Raw genomic sequence first — 6,390 nt, 5'->3', positions numbered from 1 at the left:
GCTGAAGCTTGTCCTGTGTCATCATACAATGAATCTGGCTTATATCCCTGATCAATACAGTGGTGTGTTAACTCCCTCATGATTCAGATGGGAGAAAAATAGAAATGAAGATCAATGAATTGTTTTTATAAGCACCATTTTGAACTCAATCATTTTGTGCTTCCAAGATGCTGCCTCAGAGTGACTAATTCACAGAGTTCGTTTCATCACCTCTTCTATCTCCATTGCTAATACTGTTTTTGGCAACTGACCAATTGTTTGGCATTCAGTTGCATTGACAGCTGATAAAAGTAATAAAAACGTGTTGGTTGAATGATAACTAGTGTCACTGGATTTAGATTTTGAACTATAGAAATAGGGGAGGTTAATAGTCTGGAAATGTGAAATGTGGAGGGGGAGGGAAGGCACAGGGCATAAAAATGACTAACAGACTTCAGGAGGAGGGGACAGACTGTCACATATGTGACAAAAGTAATATTGAGAATGCAGCAAAAACTCAGGAGGAGGGGTGTGTGAAGGGGTAGACTCATAGAAGTCCAAAGGGGTGTTTCAAATTGTTACATATTAAAACGTTTGTTTTGTTTTTAGGAGAGCTTCAGGTCTATAACCTCACATTTTGTATAAAAATCATTGCTACCCAGTGTAAAAGCATAAAATGAATGTGAACAGGGTACATAGAACTTCCTTTAGCAGATATCTTACAAAAAGAGTGGGCTGACTAAAAAATGAAAGTGAAAGTTTTAATCACTCAATCATGTCTCTTTGTGATTGCCAGGCTCCTCCCTCTGTCCATTGAATTCTCCAGGCAAGAATATTGGAGTTGTTGCCATACCATTCTCCAGGGCAATCTTCCCAACCCAGTGATCGAATCCAGGTCTCCTGCACTGTGAGTTACATTAAAAAATGATGGGTAAAAGCAAACACATGAGCATTCAATATCAACTAACTTCAGGCTATTTAGTAAGGAGATGAGACGATTTGGGCCAAGCATCACTTCATGGCAAATAGATGCGGAAACAGTGGCTGACTTTATTTTTCTGGGTTCCAAAATCACTGCAGATGGTAATTAGCAGCCATGAAATTAAAAGACACTTATTCCTTGGAAGGAAAATTATGACTAATGTCTCTGCTTATTAAAAAGCAGAGACATTACTCTGTCAACAAAGGTCTGTCTAGTCAAGGCTATGGTTTTTCCAGTGGTCATGCATGGATGTGAGAGTTGGACTATAAAGAAAGCTGAGCGCCGAAGAATTGATGCTTTTGAACTGTGGTGTTAGAGAAGACTCTTGAGAGTCCCTTGGACTGCAAGGAGATCAAACCAGTCCATCCTAAAGGAGATCAGTCCTAGGTGTTCATTGGAAGGACTGATGCAAAAGCTGAAACTCCAATACTTGGCCACCTGATGCAAAGAGCTGACTTATTTGAAAAGACCCTGATGCTGGGAAAGATTGAGGGCAGGAGGAGAAGGGGATGACAGAGGATGAGATGGTTGGATGGCATCACCGACTCAATGGACATGGGTTTGGTTGGACTCTGGGAGTTGGTGGTAGACAGGGAGGCCTGGTGTGCTGTGGTTCGTGGGGTTGCAAAGAGTTGGACATGACTGAGTGACTGAACTGACGGATCATTGTTTTGAAGCTGCCAGAATTACTGATTCTGAGTCCATCAAGAAAAATAAACAAATTCTATATACCATAACCTATTAAAAGCAATAACATGAAATTCATTTTAGAAATATTTCCACTTTCAGAATAATTCAAATATGGAAGACTTGTCACTGTAGACCCACTCTTTCTAAAAAAGAAAAAACAAAGATAGCTACATGTATCCAACACCTACTTTGTGCCAAGTAACTGATACATTAATGCTAATCCCCAATAATTTTGCAATGTGTTTATTATTATCCACTTTAAAGATAAACAGAGGTTCAGAGAAGCTGTAGCTTCTCTATAGCTTGTGAATGATCAAGATAGAATTCAGTCTCAGGGCTATTTGGCTCCCTGATCATCCAGCTTCTCAACTAGAATATCCCTAAAGCGTCCTCAGGGTTGAAATCTTCCAGTAAGTGATCCAAAAATAAGTGTAGATTGTGGACAGCACATTTTCTTTGTCTTTCATGTGAGTATATGTGAGTGAGTGGTGAGAGTAGTCTCATGCCAGCCCACCTGCGTGGGGCTACCTGTCGTACTTTATGCCAATGTGATCTGGTACAGTAACTGTTCCAAATCCCAGTGTCTCTCTCCACCACCACAATGTACAATAACATCCATCTTATAGAGACTGGAAGAGATTCTCCATGTGACATACTAATTGGCACCATTAAAACAGGATATTAGAAAGCAGAGACATTACTTTACCAACAAAGGTCTGTCTAGTCAAAGCTATCGCTAATCCAGTAGTCACGTATGGATGTGAGAGTTGGACTATAAAGAAAGCTGAGCACTGAAGAGTTGATGCTTTTGAACTGTGGTGTAGGAGAAGACTCTTGAGAGTCTCTTGGACTACAAGGAGATCCAACCAGTCCATCCTAAAGGAAATTAGTCCTGAATATGCATTGGGAGGACTGATGCTGCAGCTGAAACTCCAATACTTTGGCCACTTGATGTGAAGAACTGACTCATTGGAAAAGACCCTGGTGCTGGGAAAGATTGAAGGCAGGAGGAGAAGGGGACAACAGAGGATGAGGTGATTGGATGGCATCATCGATGCAATGGACGTGAGTTTGAGTAGGCTCTGGGAGTTGGTGTTGGACAGGGAAGCCTGGTGTGCTGCAGTCCACGGGGTTGCAAAGAATCATGACTGAGCAACTGAACTGAACTGAAGATTTTAATAAGCCTTAGCTAATAATACTTTACTATTGAACACACATAGTTGAACACCTACTTCCTTCTGGACAATTTTCTTAATCAAACAGGGATGATTAAAGCTTCCAACCCTTAAGTAGCTGATAATATAATGGAGAAGAAATGCAAACAAATAAGAAATTTTATTAAAAGAGGTATAATAAATGTTTATACATATGAGAGAGAGAAAGACTCAAAACATATTTAGTTTTTTGTATTTACCCAAGAAGGCCTTCCAGAGAAGAATGCTTTTCCATGTTGAAAAGTGACATGTGGTATCTAAATAAAGCAGCCCTTTTAGGGCATATGTGCTGTTGTCTGCTTCAAATGCATTTTTTTTTTGGAACAGTTCGCATATGGATGAAGTTATTGCTTCTATTAAAATCCCTCAAAGTCCTTTTCCCATTATCGTGGAGCACTGAAACACATTTTTTGCTATCTGGCTACTTATTTTCAGGGAACAAAATAGCAGGAGACGATTAGTTGGAACTCCTGTATTTCCCAGTTATAGTTCTTGGGAATCTGCAGCAAAAGCAGAGTCAGGGTTTATTTCTCAATTCACGCAGAAGCAAGAGGAAAGGTCGGAAAGGACTGCGTACAGCCTGGAGCCCTACTTTCACAGAAAAGCAGATGCTGCTTGTCCGTGGTCACAGTAAAGTGATAAGCACAAGCTTTTGAGATGAGCAGCCATCACTCTCAACCTGAGGAGCAGGTGGCTAGCCATCCAGGACTTGGTCCTTTCACACATGTCCTCTGTCACTCAGGGCAGCCCTGGTTAGAGAGGGCTGATGAACTGACCGACCCTGGCCCTAGAATGCACTGTTTGCACTGAGTCATCTACTCTGCCTTTTTACCTTGATCAAAATCACTAAATATTGCCCCCACCCCTTCCTTTTGCACTAAATCCCCTTTGAGATAAATGTCAAAGCAAGGAAAAGGAACTCACAACACTAGAGTGGGATCAGAGACCGGAAGGAAGGGCACCTTCCTTAGTGGGGGCTGTGTACCCCATTTAACCTTAAATAAAATGTCCTCATTGAGGCCAAATGAAAAATACTATGTCAGCAGGGTCATACTACAAAGGCAACCACCACTCACATTTTAAAAGAGAAATTTACAAAAAAAATCTAAACTTCAGATCTGATTTCATAGTTTCAGTATCCATAACCTGCATACTTTAGAGCAGTTCCCGTACCTTTAAACATCTATAAAATTAGATTCTTTTTACATATATTTTACAACATTCATACATATACTTTTTTCTGGTTAAAATAGTAGTAAATATTCATTGTTCAAAAATTGAAAAATAGAGAAAATGTATAAAGAAGAAAAAGTCATCCACAATTCCACTCCCCAGAGAGAATCATACTTAAGAGTTGTGGCCTTAGAAATTTTGAAAAATGATTTCAAATAGTCAATTTATTTAAAGAAATAATAGTATGGTTTGATTTTCTGCTTCACTTCCACTGGAATAAAAATCAAATAAGAACTTCCCAAAATCCATAACACTTAGGGGAAGAAAGGAATGAAAATCAACAAATATCAAACTTCAGTGAATATATGAAAAATCCCTATTTATGTTTTACTTCAATTTTTCCACCACTTGAAGGCCCAAATGCTTTCTGGCTGATTGTTCAAATTAACTAGCCAAAGAACAGGTGGGAGCTGAGTGGCAGATACATTTCTTTCCTGTGTCCAAAATGGGCTTTTTTTTTTTTTTTTTAAGTTTTTGCACCAGCTTACTTTATTTATTTTTTTAATATAAATTTATTTATTGTAATTGAAGGCTAATTACTTTTTTTAAAAGGCCATCTTTTAGTATCTAGTAACTGTAGGAACTATACAAACTGGAATAAAGAAATCAGATCAGTTTCCCCTCAAAAAAAAAAAAAAAAAGGACAAGATGTGAATAGATTTTTCATTATCTTTGAGAAACAACTGTGAGAAAAGGCTGCAAGGAAATATCATGGAAAATATTCTTTTCCTTGCTTTAGGAATAGGCTATGATTGTACATCGTCACATGGACTTAGTTCTTTGCCTGTCTTGTTCTAAGGTATGTTTATAGGTAGTCTCTTAGGTTATAGTTCACCAAGTATCTAAAGTTAAAACCCCAAATTCTGGGCCGTGTGCTTTTTGAGGTAGGAGTGTTTTAGTGTGTATCTGAAAAGTTCTATTCGATTCTGAAAGAGCTTCCTGACCAGGAAACCACAACAACTCAGATGTTAGACGGTTTGAGGTATAGAGATGGTGTGGGATGCAGGGCAAAAAGAGCCTGGCAGACTTGGATTCAAATTCTGTACTTCTATTTGTTGACTTTTAGAAAATTATTATTTTATTATTTTTTTTGTTTTTACTTTATAATATTGTATTGGTTTTGCCATACATCAACTAAACTCTGAGTGTTTTTCCTTACATATATAACAAGTATAATACTACTACTTTCACAGAATGTGGTGAGAATTAGAAATAACACACAGTGGTTAATGAAGCAGATATTCAACAAGGAAAAGTATATTAGCATCCCTTATGTAGACATTTACAGTCAGAGAAAACACTGATCATTGTCTGTGGAAGAAAGCAAGTTACTATAATAGAAAATCTCTAACAACAAAATATCTTTTCCTGTGAATCCTCCCTTACCTCTCATCTCTTCCTGAAACCATTAATGAGGCTTCTGCTGGTCTATTGGGGGTTCTCAGTGACCCATAGAAGGATGCCAGTGATGAAGAGGGTAACCCTGTGAGCAGAATCAGAGCCTGAGAAGAATGAAGGGGTCATGCATGGGGGGTCAGTGCTGATAAGTGTCTTTGGGGAAAGAAAAAGTTCCTTGACACAGTATGTCCAGGAAATGCTAAGGTCTACAGGTTTGTCTTCTGTTCATCTATTCAGAGCCTTTAGTACGCTAAATAAATCTAAACTCTCTAGTAGTCTTGGCCATGGAACTCTTTTAATAAAAAATATTCTCTTATAACCACTTATCTATGATGATGGAACCAGTTTTTATTTATAGATTTATTTACAAATCTATCATGAACTGAGACTTTTGCAAAAGTGAATTAGTAAAAAACTGAAATAATAAAACAAAGACTTCAGTTCACACCTCCAGTACTTATGAGAGTCTAGATACATAGAATTATTCTGTCAAATTGTACTGAATGTTTTTAAATGCCCATTCTTTGGGCATTTGAACTTGTCAGGACCAAAATTGGACCGTCTGCACTTGGGCACTGAACCATACTTTGAGAAAGCCTGTTACAGGTCACACCCAGTCCCCATGGTTTACAAGTGTGGAAACTGGGGCACAGAGAGACAAAATGACCGATCTGAGGACAAACAACTACGGAGAGAATAGCCAATACTACCCCGGGACTCCGGGCTAAAATAAGAATGCGCTCTAATATTCTTTGTGTTTTGATAATAATCTCCAGAAGACAGGGACCAAATGTGTCTTGACATCTTATCAATACTTATTAGTATAATGCTTGACTGTGGTAGATTCTTAAATATTAAATGAAAGCATAAGTAAGTGTCCAAATGAATGTTCAA

Source organism: Bos mutus, chromosome 26, assembly GCF_027580195.1.
Source record: "Bos mutus isolate GX-2022 chromosome 26, NWIPB_WYAK_1.1, whole genome shotgun sequence".
Lineage (NCBI taxonomy): Eukaryota > Metazoa > Chordata > Mammalia > Artiodactyla > Bovidae > Bos > Bos mutus.
Note: the sequence above shows the minus strand (reverse complement) of the source record.